This window comes from Tiliqua scincoides, chromosome 9, assembly GCF_035046505.1.
Source record: "Tiliqua scincoides isolate rTilSci1 chromosome 9, rTilSci1.hap2, whole genome shotgun sequence".
NCBI lineage: Eukaryota > Metazoa > Chordata > Lepidosauria > Squamata > Scincidae > Tiliqua > Tiliqua scincoides.
Genome location: NC_089829.1, coordinates 11,911,634 through 11,937,670, shown reverse-complemented (window position 1 = coordinate 11,937,670; position 26,037 = coordinate 11,911,634). Strand labels below are relative to the sequence as shown.

The window sequence follows — 26,037 nt, the reverse complement described above, 5'->3', positions numbered from 1 at the left end:
ATCTTTTGCCAACTTCCACTGGGGCAGAATAATTTAATAGTAAGGGGAACCAGAGGGGTGCTACGTCCTCGGATGCCCAGGCCTCCCAACCTGTTGTAATTTACTCTGAGGAAACAACTGGTAACTATCATCTGTTTCTTGAAAGACTATACCAAGAGGCTCCCTGAGGACTGTACCAGAATATCAACAACTCCTGATTCCTTTGGTTCATGCTTCTAGCTTTTGGACAGCATCCACACTAAAGGGTTGCTCAGCCTTGTGTACCTGCTCTTGTGGCTTTTGTGACCCCTTGCTTTCTGTTTTTTGGAAAACCACAGCAGCAGAGTACTGGCTCAGCATTGGAGGCAGTGTGCCAAATGCTGCTCTCCGGCCCACACTGTCTAAGATGCTGCCCCCTTACCAGGGGGTGCCCCGGCCATCACATCCATGGCTCCTCCTCCTCCCACTTCCTGAATTCAAAAAGAAACGGAAGAATGGAGCAGATGTGGAGGAAGGGAGAGCGCTGGGCTAGACTAGAGCATCAAGTTGGAGTGAAAGAGGAAGTGTGGAGGAGAAGAGCGTGGTGGGCTAGAGTGTCTTTGGGTGTTCAGAACAATGGATGAAAAGACACAGATAGAAAAGACACAAAAGAAAATTGATAATTGACAAGCACTAGGCCCTAGAGCATCTAGCACATCACTGTTATCTCCTCCACACTTTCTCTTGGATCCACCTTTGCTGCTGGATGTTTGAATGGCAGCTGCGGCCCAAGATGCTTTTCCACAGCTACAGAGACATCCTCAGCCTCAGGCACATCTTGGTTCAATGATGGCAACATACTGTATGAGGGGCTGGCTTGGGAGATCAGGTGCCGAATGCTCTAGCCAGGTTGTTGAGAAGGTCTTCTCTTTTTGGACACGTGGCTCCTTTGCCTTGAATGCTTGTGCCCAGGGGGACTACAGGACCTCATCCTCACTGCTTGCTCTCAGATAGTGCCGGCTCCAGCTTCCGTGGGGCCCTGGGGAAAAGGCCTTGTGAAGGTCTCCTCAAGGGTGTACTCCACCAGCTTTTCAAAACATATGCACTCATCAACTCCCCCCACCCATTGTGCCTGAGAGCTGGGCAGTGAATGGAGGATGGGCCAGCTTCACTGCTGTCTCTGCGATGATGATAATGATGATGGATCAATGTGGAACTATCATCCACTTGATCCCCGGAATGCCTTGGTAAGCATCCCTACTTGCCCCTGATTTGTGAGGCAGTGATGGGAAGCAGTGGTGGCAACAGGGCCCCACTGTCTCAATTTTGGCTGAGCACTGGTGTACCCAACATATGCCACCAGTGCAGCCCACCTCTACTGTCTAAAGTCAGCTGAGGAGCTTATGCTCCATGCACCTCCCTGACTGAAATACACTTGCTGGGTACACAGGGCAGGGACTTCTCAAGCATGGTGCCCAGAACTGAAACTCCTTCTTTCAGATGACTCACTCAGCCTCCTCTTTTTGAACATCAATGGTGTCACATCTTTATTAGGTGGGCTTTCAAAATGGATTGAAAAAGAAGCATGAAGGAAAGTAGTAGGCTAGAACATCAGCATGTCACAGAGGAATGTATGGAGGAAAGGTGGGAGATGCTATAGCCCATCATTCTCCTCTCCTCCACACTTCCTCTTCCACCCTATTCCCTTCTCCCTTTTAAGGAGGAAGATGAAGAATAGGAGGAAGAGTGACAGTGGCAGGCAGAAGGGGGCAGGACAGTGGGCTCTCGGTATCCACAGGGGATTGGTTCCAGAACCCCCTGTGGATACCAATATCCATGGATGCTGGAGTCCTGAGGTGGGGGCAGATTCGTGGTACTGCAATAACTTACTTGGAGGCTGTGCTGGGTTCTCTGAGGTTGTGCCGTGCCCACAGAAGGCCTCCTGTGGCCCACTCCATTGGCCTCCACATGCCTTAGATGGCTTCCCAGATACAACCATATGTTGTGGACCAAACTGTATGTCACTTCCAGTTGTGTCCTGGAGGCCTTCTGAGGCGTGGGGAAGCCTCCGCAATTGTTCAAATCCACGGATGCCATGCCCACAGACAGAGGCGTAGCTAGGTCATTTGACACCTGGGGCCCATAAATTTTTGTCACTCCATATGACTTAATCAATCAATCAATCAATCAATAATTATTAATTAATTAAATTGCTTAATTAATTAATTCACTTTTTATACCACCCTTCCTCTAAGCAGCTCAGGGTGGTGTACATGGTTCCTCCCCTTATTTTGTCTTCACAACAACCCTGTGAGGTAGGTTAGACAGAGATAGTAATAGTCATGATATGGAATGAATAATAATAATGGGCAGAAAAATAAAGGCAGTGAATATTTCCCCACAAGCAATGGATGAAATTCTGCATCAAATGGTATATAACATGATGGTATTATTCCTAAAAGCCACAATTTCCAGAATTTTGGTCACTAAGGTGTCACCCCCCTCCCCGGATGTCTCATTGGCCTGTTTTGAGTTAAGGCAGTGGTTCTCAAACTTTTAACGCTGGGACTCACTTTTTAGAATGATAGTCTGTTCAGGAACCACCGGAAGTGATGTCATGGCTGGAAGTGACATCATCAAGCAAAATAAAATAATTATAAATAATTAAATTAAAGAAAAACAGATAAATAAGGGGAAGCCAGCCCTGTATCACCAAGTGAATTTTCTCTGTAGCCTGCTTGCAATAACCCCCCCCCCACACACACACACACACACACAGATAAAGCAGTGTGATTTTCAGGCCTTCCCAGTGCCCACCTTACCAGCTCAAGCCTCTGTTTTATTCTTTTGGGGAGGGGGTTGCTGCCTGCAATAACACCCCCCCACAAATAAAGCAATGAGATTTTCAGCCCTCCCCAGTGCCCACCTTACCAGCTGAAGCCTCTGTTTTATTCTTTGGGGAGTGCTGCCTTTGGGAGCATTTGTTGAGCTCCACTTTCATCAGATGGGGACCATGCAGCTAGCCTTGCACTCCCCTTTGCCTGACTTGACCAGGAGCCGAAGGCACATTTGCTTACTCACGAGTAAATGCGACCATGTGTCTTACTTTTGCTTTCCATAGGGCTCAATACATTTGTCTACTTGGAGGGAGGGCCTTCCTTCTTGGGTGTTTTTTGGGGGCTGCTTTCATTGGATAGGAACCATTCTGGTGTCATTGGATTCCTCTCAGCCTGCCCTTTCCGATGAACTATGGCAAGTTTGCCTACTCACGAGTAAACATGCAATATGGCTCAGTTTCATTTTCCATAGGGTTCAATGCATTTTTTTGTTTCCGGTTTTTTGACCATAACTTTTGATAGAAAGGAGATATTTCAATCTGGTTTTTTGCATTGCATTCCGCTGGAAATTCCACATCCAACGGTCTATGGCATGATGAGGTTACTCCTAACCTTCACAATGTTAGCGATGTTGGGGCATTTGTGGTGTTATACTCCGCCAAGGGTGGTACCCAGGGTGGACTGCCCCCCTGCCCCCCGCTAGCTATGCCACTGCCCACAGATAAGGAGGGCCCACTGTCAATGTGCCCCTACAATCTGCCACCACAGGCAACTATCTTCATTGGTCTCATGGATGGGCTGGCCCCACAACCTGATGTGCAATATGATGTGTGTGGGAGGGGGGAGGAAGAAGGGGTGGCAGTGCTTTCATGTTGCATTATTTTAACTCATTTGATGGCGTGTGGTAGTGAGGGCTTTGGCTGACAAGCGATACAGGGAAAAGTATAAAGAAGGGCAGAGCTGTTCTATATCCAGGTCCCCAGGACGATCTAGCCGAGAATGACCATCTCTTCTGCATCTCAGCTCTGGAGATGGGCCATTTCATCTTGGGAGAAAAGCCAGACAATGAATATTGATAAACATCTGGCTGAGGCAGGACAATTTGTTAGCCACAATCAATTAATATTAATAAGCTGCGTGGGATGAAGTTGTGTCTATATAGGAGAGCTGGGGGATTTATTGAGACGGGGGGGGGGCTGGAGGAAGGAGGGACAGCAGGTTTCTGCTGTGCCCTGACTGGGAGATGACAACATATGAATATGAATGTATTCACTTGGGTGAAAAAATATATGCGAAAATAAAAATTATGCATATGAATCAGGAAGATGTTCACAGGTGAGCAAGGGGTTCCATCTTGCCTTGCCCACAGCTGTTTGTCCTTGTATGATCTGTGCCAGGAGGAGAGCCTGCACACTCAAAAGACTTCAAGAAACCCTCGTTGTTGGGAACATGACTAAATATCTCCTGCCTGAAAACCTCATGCACGCCCCGACTCTGCGGAGTCATCCGAGGTTTCTCCGGACCGCCGGAGGCACCGTTTCCAGGACGCATGGTCTCAAGCATCACCACAGCCGTGGGAACTGTGGCAGAGATGCCACGAAGATGTCGTACCTCGGGCGTTTGCAAAACCTCCCGGGAGTGGGCTGCGGTGGGTGTCCTTATTAGGGCAATGGGGGGTGCAGAGACCACCCGCGTTGCAGACACAGCAAAAGGGTCTCAGATGCCTTCTGTTGTGAAGGGCGCCTTTTGAAAAGAAACGGCATAACCAGAGAACATTGTGTGTGCTCCACATATTTAACACAGACAGACCTTATTCTCTGGTCCCTTGTAAAGTCCTCTCCTGTTTTTGCCTTTGGAGAATGCCTTGTTATTACTTTATAAGTATGAGGACACTTCTAGATGCCAATTGCTTTCCTGCTTGCAGTCGCATGCAAAAAATAGAAACCTAGAATATTAGAGTTGGAAGGGACCTCAGAGGTCATTTAGTCTAACCCCTACTCAACCCAGGCAACACATATTTCCTCCACATTTCTGTAGAAATAGTGTATTTTGGAGACATAGTAGACCAACCCCCTCCTTTTCCCCTTCCAGTTTCTCTTGCAGTCTGTCGCATCTGGCCACACTCGTCTTCAAAAATACCAAGTGCTCACTCTAGAATTGGGCACTCTAGCAGTCAAAACATTACTGGCTTTCCCTGCTTAATAAATGTGTCCATTGAACCTTGAGGAGAGTACGGTTGGACCTCAGATGGATGACAGGTGGATGATGACATCGTGAAATATGGTCAAAATATGAGTGCAAATCCCGTATTAAACATAACTCCCATTGCTAGAGTTGTTCTTTTTAAGAATACAGCTCTCTCCCACCTTCCAAGCAGTTATGTTTCCAAGGTGAGGAGAACACATCCTGTCTTTGATGCCAACGCAAGCACAGGGACCTTTACACCGAAATCCATCCTCTTGGACTATTATTATTAAAGGTTAATCTGGTTTGAAATGGTTCCAGCCCCCCCACCACACCCCAATGGAACTGAGATTCTCACTCCCAGCAGCCTTGGGTCAATGCACTCAGAGGGTTTCATGCTCTCTGGCCTTGGATGGCCACTTCGTATGTACACATTCTTAATTCAATGGCTGTGGCCTTAAAGGGCAAAATGCATGTGTGAATGAGCCCTCTCAGGTCATTCTAACGTTCTAGGTTCAGGGTTTTTGGGGGGGTTTTTTGAATCAGGAAAAATATATGTGGGGTATCTTTCTTCTCCATCGGGAAGGACTCAAAATGACTCCTGTTCATCATAAACATGCAACAAAATAGTGTTACGAAATTAGGATAATGGGTTTGGGGTGCAGAGTAACTGACTAACTTCTTTATCCCTTTTACAGATGAGGCCAGGGTATCTTAAGAACCTCCTCCCATGTGAGATAGCCAATGCTCTAAGCTCATTCGAGGAGGGGGGCTCCTGCATATGCCACCACAATAAGAGGGACAAGACCTTTTCAGTGGCAGCACCATAACCACAAGACATCCTCCTCAATGCATTACAAACTGAATCCTCCCTGTTAGTCTGCTGGTGTGTCCTGAGAATATCTTTATCCCGTCCAGCCTTGATTTGTGGTTTTATATCTATGCTGTTAAATGATTGTTATTGTGAAATTATTTTACAAATTGCTTAATATTTTTTTCACTATTTTTATCTTGTATTGTTGTTCAGTGTCTTGGGTTGCAATCCTATGCGCACTTTCCTAGGGGTAAGCCTCACTGAACACAATAGGACTGCAGTAGTGTCACTAGGGTTTATGTCGCCTGGTGCGGGAGGCCAGTGCGTCACCCCCATAATGGACCTCCTCCCATGCAGTGGGCACGCAATACACCAGGTGGTGGGCATGGCAACGTATCATCGCCTCGCCCCCGCTAGTTTTTTGGCTATAACTTTTGATAGAATAGAGATATTTAAACACAGTTTGTTTCATTGCATTCTGCCTGAAAATATTCATTGAATGATATATAACATGGTAGTATTATCCCTAAAAACCACAATTTTAACCATTTTGGCCAGTAGTGGTACCACCCCACCATGCACATCTCCCAGCTTGGCTCTCACTCCTCTAGCGATACTAGTGATGGGAGTTATTTCTGAGTAGTCATGCACAGGATTGCAGACTTGGACTTTTAATTGCAAAAGGGAAAGACAGATGGAAAAGTTTCCAAAAAATTAAAATAAAAACGTATTGGGTGGCACCTCAGGGATTCACAGATGGTCAAATGATGCATTTAAAAGGGGTCTTGATGATTCAGGTTGTTTCATAATGAAAGACATCCCTAGAAGTTGGGGCAGGAAGTATGGTTTGGAGGTGTCATCTCGCCTGGAAAAACTAAGCAGGATCTGTAGCTTTGATAGTGCAAGACAGAGGGTGGATTTCATCCATCGGAGGCTAGGAAGGAGACATTGGATGAGAGAAAGCTAGGAGCCAGGGTGTAGAGCAAGCTACAGCCCTTGGGTGTAGCAAAGCCTCTCTGAGGGACTGATGCGACTCATTCTTGCTTAGAAGGAATGCTGTGCTCTCTGCCCTCACCCAGTGCTCAGCCTGGATATTTGCAATGAAAGCAAATGTTTGAAAGACACCATAAGCTGCTGGTAGTCTCCAAAGGAAGTCAGAACCTTCATAGTGCTATACCCAGGGGCCGGCCCATCCATGAAACAGATTGGTGGCACCCATCTCTGTCTACCTACTTGCCTCCACTGGTCCTGCTCCTCCCATTCCCTGAGTTTGGAAAATGGGGGACAGAGAAGACAAGGAAATTGAGCATTGGAGAGTGGGAGAAGCAGAGACTGGTGAATCATCGGGTAAGGGGGACAGCATTTGGCATGTTGCCTCAGGAGGTTTTGGGCCGCCCCTGGGACTTTTCACATCTCCGGGAAGTGGGGGCACAAGCACATCATTGTAGCCAGAAGTTAAAACACAAATTCACAGTAAGTGACAAACAATCAGCCACAACCTGACAACTGAAGGGAACTCCAGCAGGGGAAAGAGAAGCCAGAGCCAAGGCCTGCTGCGAAAGGAATGTCTGGACATTTCTGTGGAAGAGAGCCATGGTGCAAAGTGGGTGTGTGTTTGTGTGTACACAAATCTCCAGGAAAGTCTCTCCTGATTTCCTTAGGGGGTGAGCAGATTCATAGAGGAAGAAACAGTACTGTACTTCAAGTGCCTGGATCGGGGCCAGCCCAAGATCTCTTGGAGCCTAAAGCAGCATGCCAAATGCTGCCCCCTTACCTACTGATGCACCAGCACTTCCACCTCCCTCTCTCTGGGCTGGAAGAAGGGGGTGGAGCAGAAGAGAAAGTGTGGGGGAGAGAAGAGTTGTGGGCCAGAGTATCTGTGATGCTCTAGTCTAGCTCACTGCTGTCTTCCTCTTTCCCCACTTTTTCCTCTTCCAGTCCAGGGAGCAGGAGGAGGAACCATGCAAGAGAGTGGGCTGAAAGAGGTGGACATCCCCTGCCAGTCTGCTACTGGACTGCCTCAGTTGGCTTCATGAATGGGCCGGCCCTGACACGTAGAGGGCTTTGGAGATGGTAATAATTAACAACTTCAAAAGGGCCCAGAAACAAACTGGTGGCCAGTGTAGATGGCAGAGCAAAGGAGTTAGCTACGTAGTCCTGATCATTGCTTCCATTAGCTGCCATTTTGTATGAATGGAAGTCTCCAAGCAGCCTTGATAGGTAGATCCACATAAAATGCTTTATGGACATTTAGTGTTGAAGTAATTGTGGCCAGGTCTTTAATGTCTGTTCTTCTTTATAGAGAAGCTATCTAAATAGTTAAACATCTCCATAACATCAACAGAAAAGAAGCTCTACATATTACCAATAGACATTTGAACAGATATTAATGAGCTTTATAAGGAAGAGGTTTCTAGCGGAGATGGGATATTGTGATTAGGCTGCTTTCAGAACACAGCATAAAATGGAACTCCATTTTTTCCCTGATGAAGTTCTGAAAAAAACAGAACAAAATGTTGGACTTTTTTTTAACAACATGGATTCTCTTTCTTTGATGCAACCATGGTCTTCTCACCCGAATAAATATATGTCAAATTGTTGGATTATTGCTGGCCATGAAAACCTATGAATTTATATCACATGTCTCTTTTGTTCTGAATTGTATCATGCTGATTACAAAAAAGATCCACATAAAACTAATTCATTCATTTAAATTTCATTCATTCATTCATTTATAAAACCGATTTGCTTGGTCTTGCGAAAATGTGTAAAATATAGGATGCGGCTCTTGTACTGAAAAGTTTGGAGACCTCCGGCTAGAGCATGTGAATGGAGCAGAAGAGGAAATGGGGAGGAGGGGTGGGAGTCGCTCTAGCCTGGCACTTTAGTCCCCTCCACACTTCCTCTTCTGCCCTGTTCCTCTTTGAATCCAGGAACTGGGTGAAGGAGGAGGAATGAGAGAGGTGAATGAGCAGACAGAGGCAGGTGTATCTTCCCAAGCCACTGCCTGTGGAAACTGTCTCAACTGGCCTCACAGAGGCCTGTCTATATATTATTCAGGAAAGCAGTTAATCCAGCTGCTTATGAGTGGTGCCGCCATGAGAGTTTGGTCTCTTCCAGGTGGTACATCCAGGAAGATGGTATAATGGCTGGCGCAACACCTGATACCTGAGGTGGGATGCCAAATGCTGCACCCTTACCTGATGATGTGCCAACCTCTGCTCCTCCCGTTCAACAGGGCCCCTCCACATTTCCTCTCTGTCCCCCTCTTCCTTTTCTAATCCTGGGAGTGGAAGAAGGTGGGGGACCAGTGGAAGCAAGTAGGTGGACAAACATGGGTGTCCCCCATCAATCTGCTGCCTGAAGCAACCACTTCGGTTGACCTCATGGATGGGCAGGCTCTGGCTAACGTATTGGTGCTGTTATCCAGATGTTTGTCCTACGGATGCTGTAGGCCAGAATGTGCATAGAAATTGCCTTTATCCTGGTGCTGGCCAAAAGCAAAGGAAGGATAACTTGCTGTGAATTATGGGTGAAGGATTGAAGGCCTTATTCAAAGGGTTCTACTACCACCTGGTGGTGAATTCAAGAGCATTTGCTCAGTGTGAGCCCAGACTATAGTGCTTGATGCGGTGTTGGTAAGGCAACTAGTTGTGGACAGCCCAGTCATTCACAACATCAGCTGGAACAAACAAACAAACAAATAAGGTTAGTATCAAAAAGTACGTTCATAAGAATCTAGCCATGTCAAAAACACAGTTGGAGAACTGGTTGCTAACTTCTTGAGGGATGTTGTAAGCCCCTTCTCTCCTGCCCAGCAATTTCAGGTTTCAGGGCTGGTGTTGCAAATAAAATAATATTACATGTTAAAATACCTTCCAATGTTCCACTGAGGAAAAGCAGGACGTGTTTCTACTCCCAGAGAGTGCTATTTTGTGAGGTCCCCTTGCTTCACAGTGTTGAAGACCTACCTGGATGTGATATTCAATGGCAGACAGACATTCACCTCTGTTCTGTTGGCTCCACCACTTCTCCTCTTTTTCTTGCACTCTGGGTGGGAAAAGAAGGGAATGGAGCAGAAGAGGCAGTGTGGAGCCGAAAAGTGGTAGGCTAGAATGGCAGATTCTCTAGCCCACCATTCTACTCCACACTTTTGCTTCCTTCTGGTCTTCTTTTTCACAGCCTGGGAGTGGATGGAGGAGAGAAAGCATCAGTGGTAGTCATGGCCATTGGCATTCAGCATGCCAGCTGGAGTCTACTAGAGGTCTTTAGCCAGCACTGAATAGTGTAGCCTCAATTGACTTAACAGGATTGGGGGTGTTCTCTCGGTTTGAAATATATGAGAAAAACATCAGTCTGACAATGTGCTGGCACATTCAAAACATACTCCTGCAGCTGCAAGGTAGGAAATGACCACCTTGAGCTGAAGAGGAAGTGTGGAGGAAAGAAGTAATTGGAGATGTCTAGCCCATCACTCTCCTTCCCTCTCTTCCACACATCATCTTCTGCCCTGCCCCTTTTCAAATCCAGGGGACAAAGAGAAATGGCAGAAGCAGGCCTTTGAAGGTGGGAAGTGGAGCCCTCTGCCAATCTACTGCCTGAAGCGACCAGCTCAACTAGCCTCAGGAATGGGCCAATCCCAAGCCAGATCTAGAGCTGGGCAGTGCCAGGATAGAATGACCATGCTTCCTGCCTTGAATTGTATGATGGAGGAAAGGGGTGATATAGAAAGCATAATGTAAAATAGATTTTTTAAAACGATGTAAGCATTTTATATTAAGAATTCAAGCAAAAATCAATATTTGTGAGTGTGTGCAGACAGTGAGAAGTGACACTGCAAACCCCTTTCAACTCAATGTCATCCCAGACCAAGAATGTGGGATGAAAACTGAATGCAGCATTGGTGCCAAATTCAGTATTTCCACCAGAGGGCAGCATAACCCCTTGATCAATTAATGAAGGCAGTGATTTGCAATGGAATGAAAGCAGGTCTGTGCCCTAAGGAGCTCACAATCAAGAAACAGCCACAAGGGAGATGAGGGAAGACGGGGGAGAGGATGTGATGTCAGGATCAAAAATGTGTAATTATTTCATGAAAGCAAAAGTGTGGAGGAATATTTAAAGAGGGGCTTCCTTGCAATGTGGTGAAGGGAGCAGGGGGTCATGCTAAAGCCTTCATGGAAAAGGGGGTTCTGAAGAGGGGTCTGGGAGAAGGAAGAGGGGATGTATCCTGAAGGTGATCAAGGATGGTGGTTCCAGGTTTAACAGACAGCAAGGGCAGAGTTATTTGAGGGAGCAGGAGGTCATCAAGTTGTACCTTTAAAAAAGAATAGCATACATGGGTCTTTTCCCCCATACCCTCACAGCAGACCTAAGAGTGGGCAATGCCAATTGACAGTGACTAGGTCACCCACCAGCCCATGCCTCTAACCACTGTACTAGACTTTCCCATCTTTTCCCCCCCTTCTCCAAGCCCTATTGAACACAATGGGACTAGAGGAAACATGCATAGGATGGCACTATAAGAGTGAATTGTTTTGTGCACCGAAGGACTTGCTTTTGACCACAATGATAGGGAAATTGTCCAAAATATGAACCCAGAGCTTGCATTTTTAATTGCATTTCATTGCAAAATTCTCATTTGTTATTTTTTAATGCTGTATGCTGCGTTCATGTACTGTATTCATCTAGTACTCTGTGCTGTGTTCGCACTCTGTCCTCCACTGATTTTGAAATCTAGAATCAGTCCAGTGGACTCCCTATTCTCAGCATCTCTCCCAGGTTTCATACAGAGGAAAATCTTTCTTGGCCCTACCTACAGATGCTGCCGGGGATCGAACCTGGGATTTTCAGCAGAGAAAGCAGAGCCTTGACCACCGAAAATGGATTCCTTCCCAGTGCGCCTTGCCTCATGTGCTCCAGAGGTCAAATACATCCACTTCAACTCAGAGTTTTAACTGTTTGGGAAGAGTGAGAGAGTTGAATCTTGGAGGCCAACTCTAGCAACAAATGCATACAAGATTTTAAGAAAGCAGCCCTCACAGGCAAAAAATTGGGACAACAATCGAGCAGCATCAGGGGCCAGAAAACAGGAGCTCTCCCAGGTAAGTAGAGACAGCAGGGGTGCACGCAATCCTACAATGGCCATTAAGATGCTTGTTGATAGAAGGCCACACATTTATCTCCTGCCAAAGAAAAAAAACTTTATAGGTGCGTGCTGCTAATCCTCTCAGACTGTCCTGGGGTCTCCAACCCAGCTTCAGGTGATGACTGCAAGCAATCCTGGAGGTTTTCACAGGCTTCCAGGAATTTCCAAGATGACATCATGCTGAAAAAATCATCTAGAATAGCTGCTCCTCAAGCCCAGACCTGCTCCCAGAATGCCTGTGGAGTACCTCCTCTCTGCCAGCATTCCAATTCCTTGTCAAAACCCTAATTTTCTGCATAGCCTTTGGCATCACTGGGCCCCCCCATGAGGCCAACTGAAGCAATTGCCTCTGGAACAGATCTGTGGGTGGGGCACCCATCTCTGTCCACCTTCTTGCCTTCACTGCCCCCCCTTTACTTTCCACTCCCTGAATTGCAAAAGGAGGAGGGGGACAAGAGGAAGAGGAAATGTGGAGGTGAGGAGGGTACTGAGCTAGAGCAGTGGAGAGTGGGAGAGGCAGAGGCTGGCCCATCATGCGGGACAACTGTTACCCTGCACGTGCCCAATCTCATCTGATCTTGGAAGCTAAGCAGGGTCAGGCCTGGTTAGTACTTGGATGGGAGACCGCCTGGGAATCCTGGGTGCTGTAGGCTTGTACCATAGTCTTTCGAGACTGAAGGTTGCCAACCATTGATTTGGCATGCCACTTCAGGTATCAGGAAGTCTTGGGCCAGTCCTGCCCCCCCCCCCCGCATGGCACTAAGACAATCTCACTAGTTTCCACTGTTCCACTGCCTTCATCCCCCTGCCTTCCCATGATTGTGCGCCTAGATTGTAAGCTCCTTGGGGCAGGGATCTGTCTTTTTCACTCTATGCAAAGGGACATGTGACAGTAATTAATTAGTTACCACAAGTCAGCACTTTTAATTGCTTGCCTGTGCATCAAGGAAGTTAGGAATTTAGAATGCAGGAATTTAAAGAGAAGTGCTACTTAAGACAAACCAACCAAAACACCTCTATGTCCTTTTAAGCTGTGATCTTACACAGGCCAACCTGGGGAGAGATTGCATTGCACACCATGGGGTTTACTTCTGAGTAAGCAGGTGTAATTGCCTGGAGCACCTCACTGAGAAGAGGGGGAACGCGGGGTTTGGGAGTGGCGTAAAGCAGTGTTTCTCAAGGTTTGTCCTCCACCGTACCCTTCACATGGTCCTCCTATTCAAAGTACCACCGGAAGTAACTGGTGATGACATCATATAGATGTTTGCATGTAGAGCAGTGTTTCTCAAACTGTAGGTCGGGACTCACTAGGTGGGTTGCGAGCCAATTTCAGATGGGTTCCCATTCATGTCAATATTTTATTTTTAATATATTAGACTTGATGCTACCATGGGATGTGACTGCATTTGGGGAAGTTACAGATCTGTACATTGACAGGCTACTCTGTATATGCTTTGAACAATGATAGTCAATGGGACTTACTTGTGGGTAAGTGGGGGGTAGGACTGCAGCCTAGGATTGTTAAAAATTTTCCTGCTTGATGATGTCACTTCACTTCCGGTGGGTCCTGAGAGATTTTCATTCTAAAAAGTGGGTCCTGGTGCTAAATGTGTGAGAACCACTGATACAGAGTGAAGGAGAAGGCTGTTCAGTTAGGGGAGGGAACAAAACCGATTGCATACCACAGGTGTGTGTGTGTGGGGGGGGTGGTTTCATACATCCCTTGAAAGATTTTTTGAATAAGAACATAAGAACATAAGAACAGCCCCACTGGATCAGGCCATAGGCCCATCTAGTACAGCTTCCTGTATCTCACAGCGGCCCACCAAATGCCCCAGGGAGCACACCAGATAAAGAGACCTCGTCCTGGTCCCCTCCCTTGCATCTGGCATTCTGACATAACCCATTTCTAAAATCAGGAGGTTGCGCATACACATCATGGCTTGTACCCCATAATGGATTTTTCCTCCAGAAACTTGTCCAATCCCCTTTTAAAGGTGTCTAGGCTAGACACCAGCACCACATCCTGTGGCAAGGAGTTCCACAGACCGACCACATGCTGAGTAAAGAAATATTTTCTTTTGTCTGTCCTAACCCGCCCAACACTCAATTTTAGTGGATGTCCCCTGGTTCTGGTATTATGTGAGAGTGTAAAGAGCATCTCTCTATCCACTCTGTCCATCCCCTGCATAATTTTATATGTCTCAATCATGTCCCCCCTCAGGCGTCTCTTTTCTAGGCTGAAGAGGCCCAAATGCCGTAGCCTTTCCTCATAAGGAAGGTGCCCCAGCCCCGTAATCATCTTAGTCGCTCTCTTTTGCACCTTTTCCATTTCCACTATGTCTTTTTTGAGATGCGGCGACCAGAACTGGACACAATACTCCAGGTGTGGCCTTACCATAGATTTGTATAACGGCATTATAATACTAGCCGTTTTGTTCTCAATACCCTTCCTAATGATCCCAAGCATAGAATTGGCCTTCTTCACTGCCGCCGCACATTGGGTCGACACTTTCATCGACCTGTCCACCACCACCCCAAGATCTCTCTCCTGATCTGTCACAGACAGCTCAGAACCCATCAGCCTATATCTAAAGTTTTGATTTTTTGCCCCAATGTGCATGACTTTACACTTACTGACATTGAAGCGCATCTGCCATTTTGCTGCCCATTCTGCCAGTCTGGAGAGATCCTTCTGGAGCTCCTCACAATCACTTCTGGTCTTTACTACTCGGAAAAGTTTGGTGTCGTCTGCAAACTTAGCCACTTCACTGCTCAACCCTGTCTCCAGGTCATTTATGAAGAGGTTGAAAAGCACCGGTCCCAGGACAGATCCTTGGGGCACACCGCTTTTCACCTCTCTCCATTGTGAAAATTGCCCATTGACACCCACTCTCTGCTTCCTGGCCTCCAACCAGTTCTCAATCCATGAGAGCACCTGTCCTCTAATTCCCTGACTGTGGAGTTTTTTCAGTAGCCTTTGGTGAGGGACCGTGTCAAACGCCTTCTGAAAGTCCAGATATATAATGTCCACGGGTTCTCCCGCATCCACATGCCTGTTGACCTTTTCAAAGAATTCTATAAGGTTCGTGAGGCAAGACTTATCCTTACAGAAGCCATGCTGACTCTCCCTCAGCAAGGCCTGTTCGTCTATGTGTTTTGAGATCCTATCTTTGATGAGGCATTCCACCATCTTACCCGGTAAGGATGTTAGGCTGACCGGCCTATAGTTTCCCGGGTCCCCCCTCTTTCCCTTTTTAAAAATAGGCGTGGCATTTGCTATCCTCCAATCTTCTGGCACCATGGCCATTTTGAGGGACAAGTTGCATACCTTAGTCAAGAGATCTGCAACTTCATTCTTCAATTCCTTAATAACTCTTGTGTGGATGCCATCAGGGCCCGGTGACTTATTGATCTTTAATTTATCAATGAGGTCTGAAACATCTTCTCTTTTAACCTCTATCTGACCTCGGTCAGGAGGGGCCGTTCGGGCAGCGGTATCTGCCCGAGGTCTTCTGCCGTGAAGACAGATGCAAAGAACTCATTTAATTTCTCTGCCATCTCTAAGTCTCCTTTTATCTCCCCTTTCCCTCCCTCACCATCTAGAGGGCCAACCGCTTCTCTGGTGGGTTTCCTGCTTCTAACATATTTGAAGAAGCTTTTATTATTCCCCTTAATGTTGCCGGCCATGCGTTCCTCATAGTCTCGCTTGGCCTCCCGTATCACCTTCTTACATTTCTTTTGCCACAGTTTATGTTCCTTTTTATTCTCCTCATTAGGGCAAGACTTCCATTTACAGAAGGAAGCTTCCTTGCCCTTCACAGCCTCTCTAACTTGGCTGGTTAGCCATGGGGGCACCCTCCTGGATTTAGTGGAACCCTTCTTTCTTTGCGGTATACCTCTCTGCTGGGCCTCTATTACTGTTGTTTTAAGCAGCCTCCATGCACTCTGGAGAGATTGGACTCTTTTTACCCTCCCTTTCAACCTCCTTCTAACCCACCTCCTCATTTGAGGGAAGTCCGCCCGTCGGAAGTCAAGGGTTTTTGTTAGAGATTTGCCTGGTATTCTTCCCCCAACGTGCACGTCAAAACGGATCGCAGCATGATCACTGTTCCCCAATGGCTCAGTAACGTTTGCATTTCTAACCAGGTCCTGCGTACCGCACAATATTAAATCCAGAGTCACCTGCCCTCTGGTGGGCTCCGTGACTAGCTACTCTAAGCCACAGTCATTTAGCATGTCAAGAAATCCGGTTTCCTTATCGTGACCAGAACACAAATTGACCCAGTCTATATGAGGATAATTGAAGTCCCCCATGATTACAACCCTGTCCCTCCTTGTCACCTCCCTGATCTGTTTCCTCATTTCAAGGTCCCCATCCGATTTCTGGTCTGGAGGATGATAGCACGCCCCCAGTATTACATCGCTGCACAAGCCTGGTAATTTAACCCACAGAGATTCTACGGTGGAGTCGGACCCACCTTCAATCTCTACTTTGCTGGATTCTATCCCTTCCTTAACATAAACGGCCACTCCACCTCCAACACGCCCCTGCCTGTCCCTCCTGTAGAGTTTATAGCCCGGGATTGCGGTATCCCACTGATTCTCCGCATTCCACCAGGTTTCCATTATGCCCACTATGTCAATATTTTCCCTTGTCACCACACATTCCAGCTCTCCCACCTTTGCTCGTAGACTTCGGGCATTCGCATAAAAGCATTTGTACATGGAATGCCCCAGGATGCGCTGCTTATTCGCTCCTTTGTCCCCACATCCTCTCATTGTGCCAAACCGTCTATCACATCCCATCACGCTACCTTTCCCAATTTCTTCTCCTACTCTGCCTTTGTCTTGTTGTTCTCTAACCTCCCCATCCTCATCCCATAGGGATGAGGAGTCCCGAACCTGCCCCTCGGCTCCTGTCGGCCTTCCCCCAGGGATCAGTTTAAAAGCTGCTCTGCCGCCTTTTTAATGTTATGCGCCAGCAGTCTGGTTCCATTCTGGTTCAAGTGGAGCCCGTCCCTCTTGTACAGGCCCCGCTTGTCCCAAAAAGTTCCCCAGTGCCTAACGAATCTAAACCCCTCCTCCCTACACCACCGTCTCATCTACGCATTGAGACCCCTGATCTCCGCCTGCCTAGCTGGCCCTGCGCGTGGAACAGGTAGCACCTCAGAGAACACTACCTTTGAGGTCCTGGCTTTCAGCTTCCTGCCTAAAAGCCTAAATTTGGCCTCTAGGACCTCCCAGCTACACTTGCCCATGTCGTTGGTGCCGACATGCACCACAGCCGCTACCTCTCCCTCAGCACTGTCTACTAGCCTGTCTAGACGAGAAGTGATGTCCGCAACCTTCGCACCAGGCAGGCAAGTCACCATGCAGTCCTCACATCCTTTGCAAATCCCCCTCTCTATGTTTCTAATAATTGAATCCCCCACTACAAGAAGCCCCCAACCCCCCTCCCGCCGAGGCGTATCCCGAGTGCGTTCAGATTCGGGCCTAGGTCAGTATTTCTCAAGGTTTGTCTTCTGCTGCACCACTTCACATGGTTCACCTATTCAAAGTACCTGGCAGAAGTAACTGGCAATGACATCATCAGACCAGTTTCTGCTGGGTTGGAAGGCCAGATGCAACACGACAACACCAGTAAGAGGCTGAGGGTGGAAAAGTGGGCTTTTTTGAGTGTGGAAAAGCAAGCTTGGGAGCTCTGCCTGCCAATCCAAGCCTCCTACTGCTGTTTGTTGTGCCATGTTACTGGTCTTGCTGCCAGGCGGCAGGTGTCCAGATGTCCCAGGAGTACCACCAGACACCACCTCAAGTACCACTGGTGGTATCCGTACCACTGGTTAAGAATCACTGGGGCAGATTAACTGTACACAATGAAGGCACGCCAAGGGCAGTGCCAAGCAAGTGATTGCATGGCTGGCGACAACAGTGGCACAACGCGATGCTATGATGATGCACAACACAGCACAACGATGATGGTGATGATGATGATGCACAACACAACGCAATACAGTGATGATGGTGGTGATGATGATGCTTCAGAGAGAGAGGCAGCAAAGGCATGCAGAAGAGTCCACTGACCCTTCAGTTCTCTTCCCTTCCTTGCACACACACATTTGCATGCACTTTGCATGTATTTGCATAAGCAGCTGCCTCCCCCGGGCTGCCATGCAACCCGATCCCCCAGGGTGGGGCTGCCCCCACCTCCCCTCCCCTGTTGCCGTGGCAACCGCCCTGGGGCCTGCCTCCCCCCCACTGCTGGGGAGGGCCCCCAGACAGGCCCGCCTAGCCATTGGCGGCGGCGCGCACGTGACGCTGGCTGTGGAATGCTCGTGAATCATGGCATTCCGGGCTCCCCCCGCGCGCGCCGCCCGCCTGCCTGGGGCTGCTCGCGCCCGCGCCTGAGTGGCCGGCTGCGCATGCACGTGGAGGCCAGGTAAGGGAGGGGGGAGGGGCTGCCTGCCTGCCTGCCTGCTTGCCCGCCTGGGGGAGCCTGTCAGGGGTGGTTGGGGGGCAGGGAGGGAGGTGAGTGGGGGGCTCCTGCCTCCCCCCTCCAGGGCCTGCGCACTGCAGAGCCTGGCATGCAGCGGGGGGAGCTTGTCAGTTGCAGCTGCGGCTCCTGCAGAGGGGAGAGGGAGGCTTGGAGCCGGACGCCTGGGTCCCTCCTCATCAGTGCATCCCGGGCGCTCTGCCTGCAGCCCCTTGGCTTTTATTCCCCCCCCCCCCGCGTGCAATCCATCCTTTGGGACGGCTCAGCCCTCTGGAGGTGCTTGATAGCTGCCCTGGGGGGAGCACATGCTTGGCATGTGCAGAGGGCAGGGGAATTCCTTACCCCCTCCCGGGAAAGCCCCTCTGGCCCAGCCTCCTGGATGCCTCCAAGAAGGCCCCCCCAAGCTGGGGATGAAGCCCTGTTTCTTCCCCACATCTGCTCTCCACAGGTAGGCTGCACTGGCACATGGAGGCTCCATTCAGCTAGCGTGGCAGGTGATGTACCAGCCCACTGCGTATGCATCAATGTATCTTATGTATGTATCAATGTATGTATCTTACCAGTAACCATGCAAAGGATTGTGAGCTTTGACAGCTATATAGAAGCGAGTTGGAAAGAGACAGCAACAGCATGAGAGGACCCTGCCTCTAGTCATAGGATTAGGTTAGCTCTATGTATCTAATAGATCTATGTATCAATGTATCTAATCCACTGTGTATGTGTGTGTCAATGCGTTTAATCCTTTTTAAAGACAAAAAGTGGTGTTCTGCTGGATCGGAGCCAAGACCCACAGTTGGGTCCTGAGGCAGGGTCCTCTCTTGCTGTTGCCTTCTATATAGCTTCTGTATAGCTGTCAAAGCTCACAATCCTATGCATGTCTACTCATAAGTAAGTTCCATTAAGTTCTATATAGGACTTACTTCTAGGTCAGTGTGTGTCAGATTGCAGCCAAATAGACTGCAATCCTCAGTGAATATGTCTCCTTGGTGTTGTGAGTGGCTTTGGGGACCCTGTTTGGTCAGCGGGATGGAAGTCTACAGAGGAATGCATTTCTGATTTTAAAGAAAAACCTCCTTTAAAAGCATATGAACGGATTGTGGCCATCAGTGTATCTGGTGGCAGTGAATTCCGTAGGCTAGTTGTGTGCACAGGAAGTAAAAATTTTCTTCCCAATGAGAGAGAGAGAGAGAGAGAGAGAGAGAGATTCAGGTGATTTTGAACATCTGAATGACTCTTGGAGAATAAGGAACTGTCTAGTTTAGGATTCTCCTTCCCTTACCAACCAATCAGCTGCTTTCAAGGGGACTTTTCAAGAGGCTCACAAGTTTATTTGCTCTGAGCATCCAGCATACAAAGATTTCCTGCCCCTGAACGTCTGTATAGCATCATTCATAACCCTTTCCTTCTCTGTGCCTGTGTCCGATCTCCTTGCAAGCCATCAAACGCCACTGGCTTTCACCATTACCCTATCTAGTGTCAGTAAGTTCCAAAACCTCTATCCTGTACCTTGCATGAAAATGACTTTTTACCTGCCCTCATCATAGGTCTCACAGGTTTGAGCATTATGGGGGTAGAGAGGGGAAAAATCATTCTCTGCAGACCGTGCATAATTTTATAAATTTTATGTCATGTCCTCTGACCCTACTAAAAAAACGAAATTCAGTGTATGTGATCTTGAAGCCTTGCAACAGATCTGTAAGGTAGGCCAGGAATTACCATCCCCCTTTTTTTCCCAAGGTGGGAGACGGATGGGTTACTGAAGGATAAATTTGCTTGTTGCTGTCCTCTGTGTACAGCTCCTGGTTTGCACCCATGCCATCATTTAACATGGGTGCAAAAATCACTACATCCCCTCTTCTGGCCTTTCAACAGCCCTGCCAGGTAGAGTGCGTTAGCAGGACTCTATGAACCCCATGCTCAACTTTTTAAAAAGTTTCAATTGTGAAAAAGTATAAGATCATATCACTAACAGCCTATCAGTAACTTGGTGGTGTTTGTTACATTCTGGAATACTGAGTTTCAAAGTTTGTCTATATATAATTTTTCTTCCGATGATATAGACTTTATGTCAGCTTGTTAGCCTTATTGTATTTTTTTTTTAATTCTGATTCTTTAAAAATTCATTTCTGCATCCAGGCAGATTTAATGTTGTGCCAAGAAAAAACTCATTCTGCAACCTAGGGATAAAAAAGGAGCAAGTTCACATGATTACTTTTCCTCCCTTTTATCACTCCTTCAAAAAAATTATTTAATTTTAATTGATTTTATTCTGCCATGTTTTACTCGTGTGCATAGTTCATTCTAGCTTTGCATGGGAAGCGTCAAGGACCCCAAAATGCCATAGCCCTCTTCCCAAGGACAGGCCATCTAATTTCTCAAGTCATGGACCTCTTTGTCTCTGTCAAGAATTGTAGGGCCACATGCGCTCTCGAGCATCTCTTTGCCGCCATGAGGACCAGAAATTTGATTTTCACCTTAGATGGAAGCTGAGTTTTTCAGCACATTGAATTCTGCACATGATGCTCCACTGTGTAACATTCAGGGCAATTGCAGCAAATGTACATAGGTTTTGATATTACAGAGTAGCAAGTGAGGGCTGGGAGGAGGAGGCAGTGGCATACCTGGGGGGGCAAGGGGTGCAAACGCCCTGAGCACCAGGCTTGGGGGGGGTGCCACCATCCACTTCCCCAGCAAACTTGATGGTTTGATACTTGATTATTTTTGGCCTCCAGAAGGCCTTATGAAGGCCTTCTGAGGGCTGGGAAGGCCACATGTAGCCTCTCTGGCCCTCAGAACACTCTGGGGGAGAAGCATGGGAGGTGTCACCTCCAGGTGGGGTGGCACCCCTGGAGGTGTGCCCTGGGTGGGGCAGTGGCCAGGAATGTCACTGGGAAGAGAAGGGGTGGACAAAGATTGTCACTCCTTTCAAATCTGTTCCCTAGCCCAGTGATCTTCAAAGTGGAGAGCATTGCATGCTGGCAAAGGCTTACCCAGCATGGACGGTGCTTACCGTTCTACCAGGGAGCCTCCGCAAAACACTTCCATGTACCCCCATTCCTTACCCCCTCGAGTAGCTTCTGCCCAAAAATCTGGGTGCAAAACCTACTGGGGTGTTGGACTCCAGAAACGGCAGCAAGGAATTGGAGTACATGGAGGTGCCTTGCAGAGGCTTCCCCACAGAACAGTTCACAAAGGGGAGGGCTTAGGAAGGGTGTTGTATCTGGCCCATGGCCAGAGTCTGGAGAACCCTGCCCTAGGCTACTGACTTCTGGATGGGCCAACCCTGAGCAGGGGGTGGGCCAAGCAGGACTTTGAATGCAGTTTTTTTTCCACCCCAGTCCAATGTTTTGCTGGAGCAAATTGACACCCCGGTAATTAGTTTTGGGTTTTAAATCTCTCCTACAGCCCGCTGGGCATACAAAATCCTCTTGGAGGATAGACTTCAGAGTGAGAAGGGGAGGCCAAGGGTCTCATGCTTGTCTTTCAGAATCTCTCACATGGCAATATTAGGAGTCACTGCTGCCTCATTTCCTGGGCAGTGTTTCTCAAACTGTGGGTCGGGACTCACTAGGTGGGTTGCGAGCCAGTTTCAGTGGGTCTTCATTCATTTCAATGTGTATTTTATTTTTAATAGACTTGATACTATCATGGTATGTGACTGCATTTGGGGAAATTTTACAGATCTTTTTTTCTAACAGGCTACTATGTACTTTTAACAGGCTATTATGTATGTGCTTTTAACAATGGGGCTTACTCCCAGATAAGCCTAGATAGGATTGCAGACTTTGGGATGTTTGGGGAATTTTTTTTTTAAAAAAACAGGTCAGCAACTGCTTGGAAAGGTTAGGAGGTTTATTCTTTATCTTAAATCAGTGTTAAAAGCTTACAATGTCTAAGTTTAAATTTAGTTAATAAATTAGTTTTGATTTTTGTCGTATGCGGGTTATTAAAAACCTTTCCTGCTTGATGATATCACTTCTGACCATGACATCATTTCCAGATGAATGACTTCTCTTCCTGTGGATCCCCACAGATTGTCATTCTAATAATAATAATAAATAATACAGGTATTTCTATACCGCCTTTCTTGGTCCTCAGATTTCTCCTTAGACTTTATTCAAGGCGGTTTACATAGGCAGGCAATTTTTAAATCCCCGTAGGGATTTTTACAATTTGAAAGAAGGTTTCTATCTTTCAAGAAACCACAACATTCAGGTGTTTCTTTCATGATCTGGCCGCACATTCTGGCCTCCATCCTCCCACACTCAGAGCAGATGGAATAGCTTGGCTCAGCTTGTCAGCTGCTTCAAGGTCGCACGGTGCCGGTGGCCTCGAACTGGCGACCTTCGGATGTTATCTTCAGGCAAATGGAGGCTCAACCCTCTAGACCAGACCTCCTGCCCAATTCTAAAAGTGGGCCCCGTTGCTAAAAAGTTTGAGAACAGCTGTCCTGTAAGACTAGCCAGTGGCCCATCTGGGCCAACACTCTGGTTTCCAGAATGGGAGACCAGACGTCGTAGTCACGAGGAGTTTCTCTCCTAGTCAGCTCTCCAGGAGTTTCAGAAACACTGATAAGTGTTGGTAGGGAAGGGGACTGGGAGGGGGAATGTGCCCCAGTGGCACCGCATTGTTTGTGGTGCCGCAGGGACCCAGGGGCTTGTCTCCCTACCTGGAGGGGGGGTCTGTGGGCCTTAGAGAGGGTCCAGGAGGCCCACAGGCCCCTCTGTGGGTCTCCTCCAAGCTTCTTATCACTCCAATCTGCAGGTCAGAGTGCACTTCCTGTTTGTGCGCAAAAATCGGGAGCGTGCTCTGACTTGCAGATCCAAGGGGGCTTGGGGAAACTTGGGGAAACCCAAGGGGGCTGCAGACCTCCTGGACCCTCTCCGATGCCTGCAGACCCTCCCTCCAGGTAGGGAGACAATCCCTTGGGTCCCCTTGATGCCATGATTGCCGTGGTGGTGCCGGGCATCACCACTTCGAGCACCACTGCCCTAGTGGGTACCTGTGAGCAACAACTCTCTCCCTCATTAGTCTCAAAAACACGGTACAATGAGATAGATTGCTCCCAAACATGGAGGTTCCATTCCTAATGATCATGATTAGTAATAGAAGATGGGCCCTGGTAAATAAGGCCCACAGCCCAACCAGTTTAGGATGCTGTGTCCTCTTGATTGCTGCCAAGTTCTCTGGGAATCCCACCAGTAGGAGATGAAGGAAATGCCCCTCTCCCACCTGGTCAGGTTTAGGGTCATTCTGACATTGAGTCTGGTGGGGGCATATACATGATGGCCCTAAGCCTTCGTGACTAGTATTGTAGATTTAAATTGCTTAATATTTTTTTTACTAGTTGAACTTTCTTGCTGTCATTCCAGGGAGCAGAGGGAGAGAGGAAGGCAGTTTATGTCTCAACGCAGGGGCAGCCGTTCTATGGGAGGTGCTAAAGGGGGGTCACGGGGTGTGTAACATTGTTGGCATGAGGGTTAAGTCTACCTCATACCATCAGCAACTTCAGCCATTTGGAATTGAACCAGCCCCTATCTGCTTAACCCCACTCCCCTGGGTTCTCAGCTACAATCTGTCCTTCTGTCAGTCATGTTAGACTGTGACTGGATGTTGGCCCTCAAAATACTGATGAATACTCCAAGGTTCTCGGTCAACTGGAGTGATGTAAATGCAGTGGCTGAGATACTGAGCCGTAAATCAAAATGTCCCCAGCTGAGATCTCTCCTAGGTGACCTTGAACAAGCCCTGCCCTCTTAGCCTCAATCTTCCCCATCTGCAAAATGGGGGTAATGATACTCCCTCCCCTGTTGGAGCAGTTTATCATAATAATACATGTGAAGAGATGGTCCCTGAAACACCAAGGCTGATTTTTGGTTGCCAAACTTCACTCGGTGGTCTTGGATCAGTCACCCTCTCTCTGTCTGTCCTACCTTCCAGGGCTGTCATTGTGCATGGGAGCAGGACCGTGTATGCTGCTTTGAACTCTTTGGAGGGATATGGATTATAATGTATTAATGATACGAGCCCCCTGGGCTCAGAAGGGGGCGGGGAAGGCTGCCTCTAATCGGTTTAGAAGGAAGAGAAAATGGAAGCGAGACATATTTCTGGAAAGATACAGCCTCCCTAGTCCCTTGAAATGGAGATGAGATGGCAAAGCTTTGGGGGGGGGGGCAAGGGGGCTATAGAATTTTTAATGTTGGCCTTTTTTGCTTGGCGCTGTCTTTCCTGGCCTCTTCAGACCCCCCTTTCTCTCCCACTCCTCTCCCCGTATGGCAGGCTGATTATCTTGTGCCAAGGGGCCCCTGTACAGGCTCCCTGATGGCTAATGATGAAGTAAAGGGAGTCTGACTGGCGGTGTGCGATGGCCTGATTGCTCTGTGGCACTGTGGTGGAGCCATCTTTCTGTGGACAGGGGTATGCCTAAGGCCATGTGTGCAGGTCTGCTAGCTGTGCCTTGGGGCATAACTTGCGCCTCATCCTGTGTGGAAGGGGACATGCTCCCAAACCACCTGAAACCCTGGAGAATTCCGCTACTCGGGGAAATCTTCAATGAGGTCCATTGACCTCAAGGGCAAGGCAACCCTGTCCCAAGAATTGGTGATCATTGGGAATGGCTGCTACTTAAGCCTACCTTGTTTGCTCTCTTTTTCTCCCTCTCTGTTTTATTAGCATCAATTTTCACTATGTACCTCTGTTCTTTCACCCCTACCCTTTTCACCGTCTGCTAAGTGTGTCCCTCCCATTCTTCTTTGCAAAGAGTACAGTGGATATACAGAACCTCCACCTGCAGGAGCAGTATATCAGGCTCTAGAGGACAAACAGCAAGGGAGGAGGCCAAGAGTGCTGGGTGCCATGTTGCTGTGAAGTAACTTTCAAGCTGAGATGCAACATCTTTTTTTTTTCCCCCCCAATGAGAAGAAGCCGGCACCTTGCTTATGGTTGGCACTGGGTGTTTTGGCAGCATGTACCTCCAAGGGCAACAAGGGTCCTTGGCTGGTCGAGAAGCGACTTGTGCCCAGTGGCATCCCCTTTCCATTGTCTCCCGATTTGAGATGCTCGCAGCTGTGGTGGCCTTCCCATGGTTTTGATTGATGGCGGGTGTCCTCATAGGATTGTGGTGAGCCTCTTTTCTCGACAGCAGGGCTGACCTTCAAGACGCCGGCGGGAGCATTCGGCCCACCCTCGCTTCGCTCCCCTAGTCTCTGTTCTCATTTCCTGCCGGAAATGGATGCCTTTCTGGGTCTAATACATTTTTCAACGCCTGGTGTTGATTGATGGCCCCTTCCAGAAAATTTACAAGGTGGCAGGGGAGAGAAAGGAGGAGGAGGGCAGCAGCCAGTCTTTGGCTGTCCAAATGAGTAGAATTCTGGTATGATTTTGGTATTTGCTGGGAAGATTGGAAAGTGGACACTGTCACTTTTTCCTTTTAAGAAGAATCAAGTCTCCTGTCCTCATGAGTGCACATAATAAAAATTAGTGTTCAAAGGGCAGAGGTTTGCTTACTGTGGATCCATAGCATTACCTGCAGATGCTGCTGGGTCCTGAACCTCAGACTCTTTGCTTGCAATCTTGACCTCTGAACTGCATTTCCAACCCATTG

General features: G+C 48.0%; 1 protein-coding gene and 1 pseudogene across 3 annotated transcripts in view; both read left to right on the top strand.

Moving 5' to 3' along the window:
- The first annotated feature begins 12,472 nt into the window (after positions 1–12,472).
- LOC136660759 (5S ribosomal RNA) lies at positions 12,473–12,594 on the top strand (annotated as a pseudogene).
- A 5,699-nt stretch (positions 12,595–18,293) lies between these two features.
- PHC2 (polyhomeotic homolog 2) overlaps positions 18,294–26,037 on the top strand; it is a 71,967-nt gene continuing 64,223 nt past the window's right edge. For all 3 annotated transcript variants that reach the window (XM_066636845.1, XM_066636844.1, XM_066636843.1), the window contains exon 1: positions 18,294–18,380. The gene's annotated coding sequence lies outside the window, so the exon portion shown is untranslated. The remainder of the gene's footprint in view (positions 18,381–26,037) is intronic.